This window comes from Saccopteryx bilineata, chromosome 4, assembly GCF_036850765.1.
Source record: "Saccopteryx bilineata isolate mSacBil1 chromosome 4, mSacBil1_pri_phased_curated, whole genome shotgun sequence".
In the NCBI taxonomy this organism is placed as follows: Eukaryota; Metazoa; Chordata; class Mammalia; order Chiroptera; family Emballonuridae; genus Saccopteryx; species Saccopteryx bilineata.
Genome location: NC_089493.1, coordinates 49,596,889 through 49,613,986, shown reverse-complemented (window position 1 = coordinate 49,613,986; position 17,098 = coordinate 49,596,889). Strand labels below are relative to the sequence as shown.

At 40.3% G+C, this 17,098-nt stretch overlaps 1 protein-coding gene and 1 non-coding gene across 2 annotated transcripts in view; both read right to left on the bottom strand.

The window, feature by feature from the left end:
* Positions 1–17,098, bottom strand: part of SOS2 (SOS Ras/Rho guanine nucleotide exchange factor 2) — a 100,970-nt gene that overhangs the window by 66,227 nt on the left and 17,645 nt on the right. The gene's annotated exons all lie outside the window — the stretch shown is intronic.
* TRNAS-GGA (transfer RNA serine (anticodon GGA)) lies at positions 12,773–12,848 on the bottom strand. The gene has a single exon. It is a non-coding gene; the product is annotated as a tRNA-Ser (tRNA).

The following is a 17,098-nucleotide window of genomic DNA, read 5'->3' as shown; positions in this document are numbered from 1 at the left end:
TCTAGTAGCAGCAAGAAACTGTCCCTGCAGCTCTGTTGCATTGTTGCACCTGTTCCTTCTTGCCAATAAGGTCAAGTAGTGGTTTCGTGCTGTTGTGGTAGATGGACGACCCTGCCCTTGTCTTCTTTGTACTATGCTCGTCTCTTGAAAGTGATTCCACAGTCTGCTAATCACACTTTGGGATGTTCCAAGTGCTGTTGCCACTGTTGTCTGTGTTTGACCAGCTTCAAGATGTCCTATGGCTCTCCAGGATTCACATTCAGGCAAATGGTGTTGCAGGGGCATTGCAAGGGCTGGGAAATTGCAGGATATGCACTTTCAAGATGAGGGAATGTGCAGATACTCCAGTACTTTAAGCTTTTTGTATAGTGCATTTTCACCAATGAAATAAAAGTTGGTTTTGCATCTCATTTGCATAATCAACTTTCTTTGACTTGTTTTCTGAAGTTCTTGTTTAATAAAAATATCAAATGCTTTTTTTATCATTTCATATTCATTTTAAAATATCCCCAATTTTTGTGAGCAGTGTATATCTACTAAAAGTCCCTGAATACTAGATCAGAAATCCCAGCAACAAAGTTCCTATTTCACAAAGTATAGAGCTGCTCTACAAAGTACATGCTAGTCCACTTTCTTTTACAATGGTATACACCCTTTCTTCACTGTCACCACATAGCTGTGCTGAGTCCTTTTCATTGTTAAATTTTTTTCCCTTTTAATAATTTTCATTTTCAATTACAGTTGACATACAATATTATAATTTCAGGTGTAAAATCCTGTGATTAGACATTTATATAACTTACAAAGTGATGACCTTGATAAATTTGGTACCCATTTGACACCATATGTATTTAACTACAATATTATTGACTATATTTCCTATGCTGTGCTTTACATCCCCATGACTATTCTGTAACTACCAATTTGTACTTCTTACATCCTTCATCTTTCTCTCCCAACCCTGCAACTGCCCTCTCCTCTGATAGCTAAAAAAAACGTTCTCTGTATCAATGAGTCTATTTCTGGTTTGTTTATTTTGTTCTTCAGATTCCACATGTAAATAAAATTATGTGGCATTTGTCTTTCTTTGTCTGACTTATTACACTCAGCACAATACTCTCTGGGTCCATCTATATTGTTGCAGATGGCAAGATCTTTTTTTTTTAATGGCTGAGTCATATTTCATTGTATATATGCACCCCTCTTTTATCTACTCTTCTATTGAGGGACACTTAGGTTGATTCCATATCTTGTACATAATACTGCAATGAACATATGGATGCATATGTTTTTTCAATTTAATGTTTTGGGTTTCTTCAGATAAATACCAAGAAGTGGAATTGCTGGGTCCTTCACTGTCTCTTTTTTTTTTTTTTAATTCATTTTAGAGAGGAGAGAGAGAAAGGGAGAGAGACAGACAGAGAGGGAGAGAGGGAGAAGGTGAGGAGGAGCTGGAAGCATCAACTCCCATATATGCCTTGACCAGGCAAGCCCAGGGTTTTGAACCGGCAACCTCAGCATTTCCAGGTTGACGCTTTATCCACTGTGCCACCACAGGTCAGGCCTTCACTGTCTCTTAATATAGCCTTTGTTTTACAGTCTGTTGTCTGGTATAATATTGCTATCCCAGCTTTTGTCGCCAGTTGTTGATTCCATTTTCGTGAAATATCTTTTCCCATTGCTTTATGTTTCAAGTCTGTGTGCCTTTCCATCTGAAGTGAGTCTCTTGTAGACAGCATATGTAAGGGTCTTGTTTCGTTATCCTTTCAGCCATCCTATGTCTGATTGAAGGACTTAATTCATATTTAAAGTAACCGTTGATAGTCATTGCCAATTATTATTCATATTTTTAATATTTTTCTTCTTCTTAAAAAGACCTTTTAATATTTCTTGTAATACTGGTTTGATAATGATGAACTCCTTTAGCTTTTTCTTGTCTGGGAAGCTCTTTACCTGCCCTTTGATTCTAAATGATAACTTTGCTGGGTAGAGTAATCTTGGTTTTAGATCCTTGCTTTTTGTCACTTTGAATATTTTGTAACAATCCCTTCTGGCCTGCAAAGTTTCTGTTGAGAAACCAACTGATAGTTTTATGGGAGCTCTTTAGTAAGTACTGCTTTTCTCTTGCTGCTTTTAATATTCTTTCTTTGTCTCTAATCTTTGGCATTTTAATTATGATGTGTCTTGGCCTTGGCCGGTTGGCTCAGTGGTAAAGCATGGGCCTGGCGTGTGAAAGTCTCGGGTTCGATTACCTGTCAGGGCACACAGGAGAAGCGCCCACCTGCTTCTCTACCCCTCCCCCTCTCACTTCTCTCTCTTTTTCTCTCTTCTCCTCCCTTCCTGCAGCCACAGCTTGATGGGAGTGAGTTGGCCCCAGGCACTGAAGATGACTGCATGGCCTCCACCTCAGGCGCTAAAAATGGATCCAGTTGCAATGGACCATGGGCCCCAGATGGGCAGAGCATCGTCCCCTAGTGGGCTTGCCCGGTAGATCCTGGTTGGGGCAAATGCAGGAACCTGTCTCTGCCTCCCCTCTTCTCACTAAAAAATAAACAAATAAATAAAATTATAATGTGTCTTGATGTGGGTACTCTTTGGGTTCATCTTGTTTGGGACACTGTGCTTCCTGGATTTATATGTCTATTTCCTTCACCAGGTTAGAAAAATTCTTTCAAATGGGTTTTTTTTTAAACCACTGGTTTTTCTTTTTTAAGATTTTATTTTTATTGATTTTAGAGAGATGGTGCAAGATCGTGGTTGCTCCATTTTAGTTGTTCATTGATTGCTTCTTGTATGTGCCCTGACCAGGCAAGCTTGAGGCCTTCAACCAGGGACCTCAGCATTACAGGTCAACACTTTAGCCACTGAGCCACCACAGGTCAGTCTTTCAAAATAGGTTTTTAGTTCCTTGCTCTCTCTTTGCTCTTTCCAGCACCCTCATGATGCAAATGTTGGTATGCTTGAAGTTGTCCCAGAGGGTCCTTAAACTATTCTCATTTTTTAAAATTTTTTTCTTTTTTGCTGTTCTGATTGTTTTCTGCTTCCTTTATCTTCCAAACTGCTGATTCATCTACTCTCCTGTTGATTCCCTGTATTATATTCTCCACTTGTTATTATATTCTTCATTTCTAATTGGTTCTTTTTATGTTTTCTATTTCCATTTTTATGTTTCCTATTTCTCTGTTGAAGTTCTAAGTTCATCTACTCTTCCCCTAAGTTTATAGAGCATCCTTGTAATATTGTTTTGATCTCTACATCAGTTAAGATTGCTTGTCCCCACTTTGTTTAGTTCTTTTCCTGGAGTTTTGTTGTTTTTTAATTTGGGGCATATTTGTTTTCTCATTTTGCCTGCCTCCCTATGTTTGTTTCTATGTATCAAGTAGAGCTGCTATTGTCTCCCAGTTTTGGTAGAGTGGCCTTATGTAGTAGGTGTCCTGTAGGACCTAGTTGTAGCCTCCTGGTCACTCAAGCTGGAGGGCTGTCTGTACCCTCCTGTTGCAGTTGGGCCAACTTGATTGCTGTTGTTACATCAATGGGAGGCATTTACCCCCACGCTAACTGGCTGTGAGGACTGGCTGCAACTACAGCCAAGGAGCTGCTATGCAGGACCAAACCCAGGGAGCAAGACCAGGTTCAGCAATAAGTTGGCCCCTTGTGCATGTCCCTCATGGAGGTGGGTGGGTAGTGCTCTAATGTTGTCTGAAACCGTCCACCTGGTGTGTTGGCTCTGAGTCCTCCCGGGAGGTGCAGGGCAAGATTGGCCACTGCCTGTGCCCTTCCTGGGGCTACCCGGCATGATCTGCAGGTGGCTGCTACTTGTGCTGGGCACTGGAGATGCCCAGAAGAAGCCAACCTGTGAACTGGCTGCTACTAATTACCTCATAACTTAGCAAGAGTTATGGGGCAATTTGAGGCCAGATGCTACTTGTTTGGGAGTTGTGAACCTTTGGGAGATTTTAGGAAAGCCCAAGTATAAGCCAACACAGGCCATTTGTGCCCTGGCTAGGTTGCTCAGTTGTTTAGAGAATTGTCCCCACACACCAAAGTTGCAGGTTCAATCCCCAGTCAGGGCAAATACAAGAGTCAACCAATGAATGTACAAATACGTAAGTAGAAAAACAAATCGTTTCTCTCTTACCTTCTCTCTAAAATCAATTTTTAAAAAAAGACAGGACATATGTATGGAAAAGCCACTAGAAATGGCTTGGGTGGGTCTGAAAGTTGAGTAGGGTGGGATCTCAGGAAATCACCAGGGCTAGGTGAACAGTGTTAGTCAGGTTGAAGGAGACTCAGATATGGCACCTATCTGCTGGTTCTGTGGGGGTAGGGCTCAGTAAAGGAACAATGGCCTCTGCCAGTACTTCTGTCTGGGAGTAAGCTGCCCCTCCAACTCTCACGCCAAAGCTGGACAATTCAGTTTCACTCTGTATGTCCCTGGTGCCTTTCGAGCTATGGCCCCAGCACTGGAGCTTAAAAAGTCCAAGTAAGTCATAAAAGGAACGCCTGGAATTCTAACAGCCCTTCATCTCATTCAGCCACAATCCCTGCTGGTTTTCACAGTCAGAAGTTATGGGGACTTCTCTTACCAGCACTGGAACTTTGGGCTAGGTTGAGGGCCTCATCTGTGGTTGGGAACCCTTGTTCCTCAGGAGATCTCTGCAGCAGAGATGTCCCTCCTGAATTTTAACAAACACAGGTAGGTACTGAACAGCCCATTCCATGTCTCCACCCATCCCTACCAGTTTCCACCTGCCTTATTTATATCCTTAGTTACAGGACTTCTATTCAACTAGATTTCGGGTAGTTCTGACGAGATTGGGCGCATTCAGGGTGGTATGGCCGTAGACGATTTCAGGTAGTTCTGAATGATGGTTGTTCTGTAGCTGTAACTATGATCTGGTTGCAGGAGGATGTGAGTATACCATTTATCTACTCCACCATCTTGGCTGGAAGCCTGTTAACGTTCTTTTTCTTTTTAATTTATTAATTTTTAGAGAGAGAGAGGAAGGGGGACAGAGAGAGAGAAACATAGATTTGTTGTTCCACTCATTTATACATTCACTGGTTGATGCCTGATGCCTGTATGTGCTCTGATTGGGGACTGAACCCCCAACACTGGTATATCAGAACGACGTTCTAACCAACTGATCTACCTGGCCAGGGCATGTTGTTAAATTTCTTAAAGTCAGAACTTAATAATCTGTCCTAAAAAATAATTCAGGTGAACTGGATATATAAGGAAAAATAAGGTAAAACACAGTACCTAGCATATAGTAGGTGTCATGTAAATATTTGTTAAAAGAAATACTATTGTAACTTTTTTTTTTTAGAGAGTCAGAGAGAGGGACAGATAGGGACAGACAGACAATAAGGGAGAGAGATAAGCATCAATTCTTTGTTGCGGCACCTTAGTTGTTCACCGATTGCTTTCTCGTATGTGCCTTGACCAGAGCTACAGCAAAGTGAGCGACCCCTTGCTCAAGCCAGCATCCTTGGGCTCTAGCCAGATGAGCCCACGCTACACTGGCGACCTCAGGGTTTCGAACCTGGGTCCTCCGCGTGCCAGTCTGACACTCTATCTACTGCGCCACTGCTCGGTCAGGCACTATTTTAACTTTTTATGCCATGGTATTAGAAAGATATAAACACCATGGACTCATTCAGTAATTAAAAAGTTTCCCGTAGGCCCTGGCCGGTTGGCTCAGCGGTAGAGCATCGGCCTGGTGTGCGGGGGACCCGCGTTCGATAGGAGAAGCGCCCATTTGCTTCTCCACCCTCCCCCCCCCCGCCCCCGTCCTTCCTCTCTCTCTCTTCCCCTCCCGCAGCCAAGGCTCCATTGGAGCAAAGATAGGGACAGACAGACAGGAACAGAGAGAGATGAGAAGCATCAATCATCAGTTTTTTGTTGCGACACCTTAGTTGTTCATTGATTGTTTTCTCATATGTGCCTTGACCACGGGCCTTCAGCAGACCGGGTAACCCCTTGCTTGAGCCAGCGACCTTGGGCTCAAGGTGGTGAGCTTTTTGCTCAAGCCAGATGAGCCCGCGCTCAAGCTGGCGACCTCGGGGTCTCGAACCTGGCTCTTCCGCATCCCAGTCCGACGCTCTATCCACTGCGCCACCGCCTGGTCAGGCAGATATGTAATATTTTTGTAGTTACTCATTTCTTCTTTGACCTTTAGAATTTAGAAGTATATTTCTTAATTTCTAAACATGGGGTTTTTATATTTATTTTTTTAATACAGTGTGTCTGTAAAGTCATGGTGCACTTTTGACCGGTCACAGGAAAGCAACAAAAGACGATAGAAATATGAAATCTGCACCAAATAAAAGGAAAACTCTCCCGGTTTCATACCTTTTCAGTGCAGTTCGATGTGGGCTCACGCACAGATTTTTTAGGGCTCCTTGGGTAGCTATCCCGTACAGCCTCTACAGACCCGTCACTGACTGATGGCCTACCAGAACGGGGTTTCTTCACCAAACTGCCAGTTTCTTTTAACTGCTTATCCCACTGAGTAATGTTATTCCTATGTGGTGGCGCTTCGTTGTAAATGCGCCAATATTCACGTTGCACTTTGGTCACGGATTCGAATTTAGCGAGCCACAGAACACACTGAGCTTTCCTCTGTACTGTCCACATCTCGACTGGCATGGCCGTGGGCTGCTCCGCTGTATACAAGGTGTTACGTCATCATCTGCGCATGTACACAGGCTGCCACATCATCCTACAGAAACTGGGAGGGTTTTCCTTTTATTTGGTGCAGATTTCACATTTCTATCATCTTTTGTTGCTTTCCTGTGACCGGTCAGAAGTGCACCATGACTTTACGGATACACTGTAGAAGACTCCAAAAAGAGATTTCTTTGGGCAGAAGGATCAGGGACTTGGGTTAGTCAAATTTTACTGACTCTCCTATAGTGTTCGAATATTTTTAAAACCATGTGCATGTATAACATTTTAAGTTAAAAATAAATCGCTAAAGAGATCTCAAAAAGTAGCTTTTTCTTGAAGGACTTACTAACATAGTAAGTGCAGTAGCACCATCAAACCTTTTTAGTACTACTTTGGTTATATAAAGTTGCTATTCAAAGTCTTACTGTAGAACAAAAGTCCTTATTTGTCATCTTTCCCTCTGGTCTGTTTGTACACCAACTCTCAGAAACTGGCTAAAATGCTATTCTCTCCTTTAATCTCTCTTATTGGTTAAAAAATGCAAGCGCTCTCTTCTTAACTGCACTGTAGATATGGTTCTCTTTATGTTGTCATACAGTCTCCATTCTGTGATGCCTGCTACCACTCATAACATAATTTGAACATTCAAATGAAGCAATTTCTTTACTTATCAGCCCAATTTCACCTTGTGGGAAACGCTTTCCAGCTTTTACACACTCAGTCATAGTTGTACCTGGGAGCAGAGTATGGCATAGTTCAAAGGTTTCTCATCTCAAGAGATGTGTATTACACGTGATTCTGCACCTATAAGATCCACATAGCTGACCAGGTGGTGGCACAGTGGATAGAGCGTTGGACTGGGATGTGGAAGGACCCAGGTTCAAGACCCCACGGTCGCCAGCTTGAGCATGGGCTCATCTGGCTTGAGCAAAATGCTCACCGCTTGGACCCAAAGGTCGCTGGCTCAAGCAAGGGGTTACTCGGTCTGCTGAAGTCCCATGGTCAAGGCACATATAAGAAAGCAATCAATGAACTAAGGTGTCACAACGAAAAACTGATGATTGATGCTTCCCATCTCTCTCTGTTCCTGTCTATCTGTCCCTATCTATCCCTCTCTCTGACTCTATCCCTGTAAAAAAAACAACAAAACAAAACAAAAAAAAGATCCAACATAGCTGCAATCTTTGAATACTCAATCCAGATATCTTCTGGCAACTCTCTTTCTGATCCTCATAGCTTGAGGGAGTTGCTGGATTCCTTTTCAGTTTTATTATTTTCCTTGTTCCACCCCCACACACTTTGTTTTTCTTCTCTGTTCTTAGCTTTTTTAGCTCTCTTTTCCCCATCATCATCAGAGCTAGAATTAATGTCAAAGTCTAAATTACTGTCACTACTACCATAATATTTTCTATATTTAATTTTGGACTTTTTCTTTTTTTCTTGTTTCTTGAATGACTGGTCTTTTTAATTTTTTTATTTGGAGCTAGAATCTGAACAGCTGGTCTTGAGTTTTTACTTCTTCATCTTCAAATGGGGTGTGTTCATCAAAATCCAGGTCAGAATAATTTGGAGACAGCCTCCACACCTCAGAAGCTCCCAACTTTACTATCCTTTCCCTCTCTTTCAGCCTCCTCTGATGATAGCTCTCTTTCTCCATCTCATAGTCTTCTGCTACTGCTGGTCACCTGCATAGTGGTGGTGACAGAAGCAGTGCCTACTGCAGTAGGCAGAAGAAGACGATGAGAAAGTGTATTTGTGAAGAGCAGGGGGAGTGAGAATGGGAATAGCTGCTCCTCGATAAGCTGCATCGCTCTCTGGTAGCCTGGGGTATCCTCAGAATAGCGGGCCAGACACTGGTGCCATCACTTTTTAGAAGTTATCTTTTTAAAAATAATTTCTAGAATGATCATACTTAGGTCAGAAAGCATACTTTCTATTATTTCAATTATCTTGTGTGTGAAATTTGTTGAAACTTGTTTTTACAGCCCAGTATATATGGGCCTAAATGGCTTTACTGACAATCTCATCAAACATTTAAGGAAGAAATGCAACAATCTTAAAAAAAACTTTCCCAGAAAACAGAAAAAGAACAAGACAAACTTCCCAACTTATTTTGAGGGTAGTCTAGATATAAAAACTCAAAAAATAGGCCCTGGCTGGTTGGCTCATCGGTAGAGCGTCAGCCTAGCGTGCGGGGGACCCGGGTTCGATTCCCGGCCAGGGCACATAGGGGGGGCGCCCATTTGCTTCTCCACCCCCCCTCCTTCCTCTCAGTCTCTCTCTTCCCCTCCCGCAGCCAAGGTTCCATTGGAGCAAAGATGGCCCAGGCGCTGAGGATGGCTCCTTGGCCTCTGCCCCAGGCACTAGAGTGGCTCTGGTTGCGGCAGGGCGACGCCCCAGAGGGGCAGAGCATCGCCCCTGATGGGCGTGCCGGGTGGATCCCGGTCGAGCGCATGCGGGAGTCTGACTGTCTCTCCCCGTGTCCAGCTTCAGATCTAAAAAGAAAAACAAACAAACAAACAACAAAAAAAAAACCCTCAAAAAATAAAGACAAAAATTACAGGCCATTATCTTCACTCGTGACAAAGAAACAAAAGTCTAAACATAATACCAGCTAACTAATTCCATGATACACACACACACACACACACACACAGTGTGTCTGTAAAGTCATGGTGCACTTTTGACCAGTCACAGGAAAGCAACAGAAGACGATAGAAATGTGAAATCTGCACCAAATAAAAGGAAAACCCTCCCAGTTTCTGTAGGATGATGTGGCAGCATGTGCACATGCGCAGATGATGACATAACACCGTGTAGCAGTGGAGCAGTCCACGGCCATGCCAGTCGAGATGTGGATGGTAGAGGAAAGTTCAGTGTGTTCTCTGGCTCGCTAAATTCGAATCCGTGACCAAAGTGCAATGTGAATATCAGCGCATTTATAACGAAGTGCCACCACATAGGAATAACATTACTCAGTGGGATAAGCAGTTGAAGGAAACCGGCAGTTTGGTGGAGAAACCCCGTTTTGGTAGGCCATCAGTCAGTGGCGAGTCTGTAGAGGCTGTACGGGATAGCTACCAAAGGAGCCCTAAAAAATCTGTGCGTGAGCCCACATCGAACTGCACTGAATAGGTATGAAACTGGGAGAGTTTTCCTTTTATTTGGTGCAGATTTCACATTTCTATCGTGTTTTGTTTCTTTCCTGTGACCAGTCAAAAGTGCACCATGACTTTATGGACAAACTGTATATACACATAATTTTTTTTAACTGCGAGAGGGACAGACAGAACAGACAGACCATAAGGGAGAGAGAAGAAGCATCAACTCATAGTTGCAGCACCTTAGTTGTTCACCGATTGTTTTCTTAGATGTGCCTTGACTGGGAGGGGGGTGCCAGCAGAGCAAGTGACCACTTGCTCAAGCCAGTGACCCTGAGTCTGAAGCCAGGGACCACAGGGCCATGTCTATAATCCCACACTCAAGGTGATCCTGCGCTCAAGCTGGTGACCTAAGGGTCTCAAACCTGGGTTCTCAGTATCCTAGGCCAAAGCTCTATCCAGGACACCACTGCCTGGTTAGGCCAGTTCTAAAAATCTTGAGAGGATACTTAAACAACTGGTAGAGAATTTGAGGTTGAATTAATAAGTACATAGAAAACTATACAAACAAGATAACAAGACAATTATTAACTCCAGTAAAAGCAAAAGGATAGTCGGAAAAAAAATGGTTTAATTATAAAATAGCATCTACGGTCATAGTAATGTAAATTTCAAATACCAAGCCAACCAAAATTAAGATATAACCATGTGGTTGGTGGAAGGCAGGAACTATATATATAAGGTTGGAAGAAGAAATATATATATATTAAAGATTATTAAATCCTTACCTTCCATGATGGTAAAGTCAGCAAATAATGCACACAACAGAAAAACCAAGAAGTAGCCATATAAGCACTTCTTTTCCTTAGTGATATGGAATACTGAAACAAATTATTGCGATAAATACAGTAAGTGATTGTAAGAAGCAGAAAATTTTGTGAACAGGGAGAAGGTACATTTTTTCATAACAAGCCCGATAAAGCTATAATAGTTATCTTTTTATTTGCATAAATAATATTGATAAAATACAAACTAATTTATAAAGAAACATGAAGTGAGGACGTGGGAAAGAGAAAGTACACATGAATCTTAGATAAGTAAAGATTATTTTTTTAATTTTTATTTATTGATTTCAGAGAGAGAGGAAAGAGAGAGAGACAGAAATATCAATCTCTCTCTGTATGTTCCTTGACCAGGGATCAAATTGGCAATCTTTGTGTATCAGGATAATGCTCTAACCAACTGAGCTACCCAGCCAGGGCAAGATTTTTTTTTTTTAAGTTTGGATAAGAAGATTTAAGTAAGGCAGTTAGAAATTCATATAGGACCAATATCCAAAACGTCAGACTTTATATTTCCTTATAAATTCAAAATAGAATTAGGAGAAATAAATATTTCCTCTTACATCTTCCACCAACAAAAGGAAACTTAATTACACTGTACTATATAGTTCTATTAGAGCAATATAGTAAAAAAAGACCTTCCTTTTCTACATAAAAGTTTATTATTGAAGCTTAGCAGTGGAATTCACAAGGTTATTTCTTGTATCATCCTTCCATAAAAGGCAAACGCCATACACAGTGAAAATGTGCATGAGAATTAAGATAATGTCTAATTGGAATGGATTCTTTTTTTTTATATAAATAAATTTTTATTTTAATGGGGTGACATCAATAAATCAGGGTACATATATTCAAAGAAAACATGTCCAGGTTATCTTGTCATTCAATTCTGTTGTATACCCATCACCCAAAGTCAAATTGTCCTCCTCCGTCACCTTCTATCTAGTTTTCTTTGTGCCCCTCTCCTTCCCCCTCCCTCTCTCCCTCCTTCCCTCCCCCCGCCCCCTGTAACCACCACACTCTTGTCCATGTCTCTTAGTCTTGTTTTTATGTCCCACCAATGTATGGAATCCTGCAGTTCTTGTTTTTTTCTGATTTACTTATTTCACTCCGTATAATGTTATCAAGATCCCACCATTTTGTTGTAAGTGATCCGATGTCATCATTTCTTATGGCTGAATAGTATACCATGGTGTATATGTGCCACATATTCTTTATCTAGTCTTCTATTTTTTTTTTTTTACAGTGATTAAAGCCTTTAAGCAAACTCTTGGCCAACACAGCAAGAATCCATAAAAGAGTAGGAATGGATTCTTTTTGAGATTATGATTTTAGTAAATAACCTGCAAAGGATCTTCAACATTGAGCATCAAAGTTTCTTACATTGAACCTCTTAAAGTAATTGCAAATATGAAAAATCATAAGAACAAAAATACAATGTTAAAATCCCACCCATAAATACTAACAGAACATCAAGATGACAATAAAAAAAATCATACTTTACACTTCAACAGTATTTACTATCTCAGCACCTTAAAATACAATAAACATAAAACTACCACATTAGAACAAACTCCCTATCATGTTTTTCTGAAGGACTAGTCAGAAAACGAGCAATTAAAATAATTTTCAGTCTTTAATAGTAGATTAACAAGTCAGACCTGTATTTTAGTAACTTTATATTTTAAAATTGCCAGAAGATACTTCTTTACACATACACTATAAACAAAACAGTCAGAATACTATAAATACAGGCATAGACACATATAAAAGCATTAAACTTTAAGTTATTGTTTACCTCAATAAACACTAGATTTGATGAATTTCAGACTTATTTCCTAATTTATTTTATTTTATTTTTCTTTCCTTTTTCTTCTTTGTATCTTTCTGAAGTTGGAAATGGGGAGGCAGTCAGACAGACTCCCTCATGCGCCCGACCGGGATCCACCCAGCATGCCCACCAGGGGGCGATGCTCTGCCCATCTGGGGCATTGCTCTGTTGCAACCAGAGCCATTCTAGCACCTGAGGCAGATGGCCATCCCCAGCGCCAGGGCCAACTTTGCTCCAATGGAGCTTCGGCTGCGGGAGGGGAAGAGAGAGACAGAGAGGAAGGAGAGGGGGAGGGGTGGAGAAGCAGATGGGCGCTTCTCCTGTGTGCCCTGGCCGGGAATCGAACCCGGGACTCCTGCACTCCAGGCAGATGCTCTACCACTGAGCCAACCGGCCAGGGCCTCCTAATTTATATTTTTAAGTTCTCGATATTCATGAGCAAATAAAAATTCCTGCCAGTGTATGTGTTCAATCAATTAACATTTGAGTTTCTGGCACAACAGTAGAAATAAATCCCTTTGGCTACACAGTACATTTACTTATGCCAGATTCTTCATTCTATTGCTAAGATGTCTGCAAGGATGCAAATGTTGAGAATACTGGAAGTTTTGTTTGTTGTGAAAGAGTTAAAATTCAATTTAAAAAGAAAAACAAAAATTTTAAAATAGAAATTGACAGGCTGATCCTAAAATTTCTAGAGAAATACACAGAACCTAGATTAGCCAGAGCAATCTTGAGAAAAGACAAAGAAAGAAAAAAGGAAAAAATATTTTCATTCTGAGGATATACATTAACCAGTACAAAATATTGCTGATAGAATATTTATAAGACCTAAATAAATAAAAAGATATACTTTATGTATTAGAAGACCTAATATTGTTAAGATGTCAATCCCTCTCAAATGACCTATAAATTCAACACAATCCCAATCAAAGTTCCAGAAGGTTTTTTTTTTTTTGGTAGAAATTGATATACAGGTTTTAAAATTCTTATGGCCCTGGCCAGTTGGCTCAGTGGTAGAGCGTCAGCCTGGCGTGCAGGAGTCTCGGGTTTGATTCCTGGCCAGGGCACACAGGAGACCCACCCATCTGCTTCTCCACCCCTCCCCCTCTCCTTCCTCTCTGTCTCTCTCTTCCCCTCCCGCAGCCAAGGCTCCATTGGAGCAAATTTGGCCCGGACGCTGAGAATGGCTCTGTGGCCTCTGCCTCAGGCGCTAGAATGGCTCTGGTTACAACAGAGTGACACCCCAGATGGGCAGAGCATCGCCCCCTGGTGGGCATGCTGGGTGGATCCCGGTTGGGCGCATGTGGGAGTCTGTCTGACTGCCTCCCGTTTCCAACTTCAGAAAAAAAATTTTTTTAATTAAAAAATAAATAAATTTCAAGAATTTTAATAAAGCTATCATAATCAAATCATTGTGATACTGATGTAAAGATAGGCAGAAAGGTCAATGGAACAGAATCCAGAAATAAAAGCGTAACACACACACACACAAAAAAATGATTTTGATAAAGATGCAAAGGGGAAAGGAGAGCCTTTTAAATAAATGGTGGTAGAACAACCAGATATTCATATGGAAAAACACAAATGTAACATATACATAATTCTCATCATATATAAAAATTAACTAAAATGACCACAAACCAAAACATAAAACCTAGAATTATAAAACTTCTACATGAGAAAAACAGAAAATTTATATAATCCTGGGCTAATTAAAATTTCCTAGATATGACACTAATGGCACAATCTCTACAAAAGCAAATAAACTTAATAAAAATTTAAAACTTTTTCTCTTCAAAAATGTTAAAAAATAAAAAGATAAACTACAGACAAAAATATCCTTGTACAGCATATATCTGATAAAGGATTTATACTCAGACATACAAAGAACTCTCAAAATCAACAGTAAGAAAACAAACAACTCAACAAAAATGGGCAAAAGACTTGAATACTTTGCCAGAGACAGTATTATAGATGGCAAATAAGAATATGAAAGATGCTCAACATTATTAATCACCACAACAAGATATCAGCACATATCTATCAGAGTGGCTAAAATTAAACTAAATATCAAGCGCTGGCAGGAAAAACTGGAATTCTCATATTTCTGGTGAGAACACAAAACAGTACAACAGTTTGAAGAGAAAACAGTTAAAACATATACCTAGCCTCACCAGTGGCGGTCCAGTAGACAGAGCAACAACCTGGGACACTGAGGTCTCAGGTTTGGAAAACTAAGGTGACCAACTTTTTTACAATAAAAAGGAGGGCAAAATAAACTGAAGAAAACAATATCGTAAATAAAAGAAACATTTTATTTGTTGCAACAATAATACATTATAATGATAAATGCATAAAAACATTTGTAATATTTTATATTGTAATTATGCCTACATGCCTATTAATTTTTAATTATAATTGTAAGAAAAATTACTCATTTAGATACAAATATGTCATATCAGTAGTAATGGATCAAATACACTGATCAAATACAGACATTTACAGATTATAGTCTTCCAATACCAAAAAAAAGGACATGTGGAGGACACTTTTATTTTATTTTATTTTATTTTATTCATTTTTAGAGAGGAGAGAGAGACAGAGACAGAGACAGAGAGGGATAGAGAGGTGAGAGAGAAGGGGGAGAAGCTGAAAGCATCAACTCCCATAGGTGCCTTGATCAGGCAAGCACAGGGTTTCAATCCGGTGACCTCAGCATTTCCAGGTGAACGCTTTATCCACTGCGCCACCACAGGTCAGGCCGGAGGACACTTTTAGAGGAAGGACAGAACTTATGAAAGAAGGACTGTCCTCCCTAAAGGAGGATGATTGGTCACCTTAGGAAAACCCAAGTTTGCCAGTTTGAGCGTGGGTTCATCCAGCTTGAGCACAGGTCACTGGCTTGAACATAAAATCATCCACATGATCCCAGAGTCAGTTGCTGGCTTGAGCCCAAAGGTTGGTGGCTTGAAGCTCAAGGTCATTGGCTCAGCTGGAGCACACACCCCTACCCCCACCCCCCCACTCCTATCAAGGCACGTATGAGAAGCAATCAATGAACAACTAAAGTGATACAACCGAGTTGATGCTTCTCATCTTTCTCCCTTCCTGCCTGTCTCTCTCTAAAAAACATCCCCAAAAAACAAAACAAAAAAACCCATACATCTACTACCTGTGTCAGCCAATCTTTTGGTAATTATCAAAAAAAAAAAAAAAAAAAAAAAAGGAAATATATGACCATCCAAAGACTTGTACACAAACATTTATAGCAGCTTTATTTGTAATAGTCAAGATCTGAAAACCAAACGCACATCAACAGGTGAATGAATAAGCAAACAGTGGTGTATATACACAATAAAATACCAATGAGCAATAAAAAGGACGAACTGTTGATATATACAACAAGGATGAATCTAAAAATAATTATGTTGAGTGAAAGATGTCAGACAAAATAGATTATATACTAGATTATTTCATTAATAGAAAACTCTAGAAAGTACAATTGATAATGATAGAAAGCAAATCAGTGATTGCTGGGACAGGAGAGTGGGGAGGAATGGGAGGCACAATCACAGAGAATCATGAGAAAATTTGTGGCGCTGAAGGATATTTTCACTACTCTTATTGTGATGCTTCCACTGATGTATACATACATAAACACTTAAACTCTACACTTTAAATATGTGCATGTTATTGTATGTCAATTATACTCCCAAAGAAGTTAAAATAATATAAAAATATAATCTAAGGTAGCAGTCTTCCTGATCAACATATATATCTCAAGAATTGATACCATAGTTGTACACTATAAACTGCCTAAGAACCATTTCATATATTTTTGGTTTCTGCCTATTTTCCCACCCCTTTACACACAAGTAACCTAGTATCTACTATACTGTGCATAAGAAAGCACTCAGTAAATACTTGCTAAATAAATAAATCCACAGTAGCATATAGATTTCTTAACCTGGCTGAAAACTGGAAACCTGGAAAAGTTCAGCACTCCATAATATTTGTTTTTATTTCACTTAGATATATACCTGGAGACTCAGTTATCTCATAAAATATTATAAAGAAAGAGATTCCCACTCTATGTTCTCCATTCTCACTGTTTATAAATATTCACTTCTCACTTAGATTCAGTGCTCTTAATTAGGTGCTTTCTTGACAGTTTTTCAATGTAGGTTTATTTAAAATTAGATAAGACATAGGCAATGCCTGACCTGTAGTGGCGCAGGGAATAAAGCATCGACCTGGAACACTGAGGTCGCTAGTTTGAAACCCTGGGCTTGCTTGGTCAAGGCACATATGGGAGTTAATGCTCCCCCCACCCCCACCCCCTAACCCCTGCTCTCTCTCTCTCTCTCTCTCCCTTCCCCTCTCTAAAATGAATAATAAAAAAAGATAAATAAAATCTTTTTTAAAAAAGGAAAGAAAAAGATACAGGCAAGGAATCTCATTCTGCGTAGCTTAATATTAAGTGAGGGCTAACCATAAAATAATCAAAACATCTAGAAAAGACTATAAGCTGAAGCTAAAATTTTTGTCATTAAAAATTTCCTTGGCCTGACCAGGTGGTGGCACAGTGGATAGAGCGTCAGACCGGGACACAGAAGGACTCAGGTTCGAGACCCCAAGGTTGCCAGCT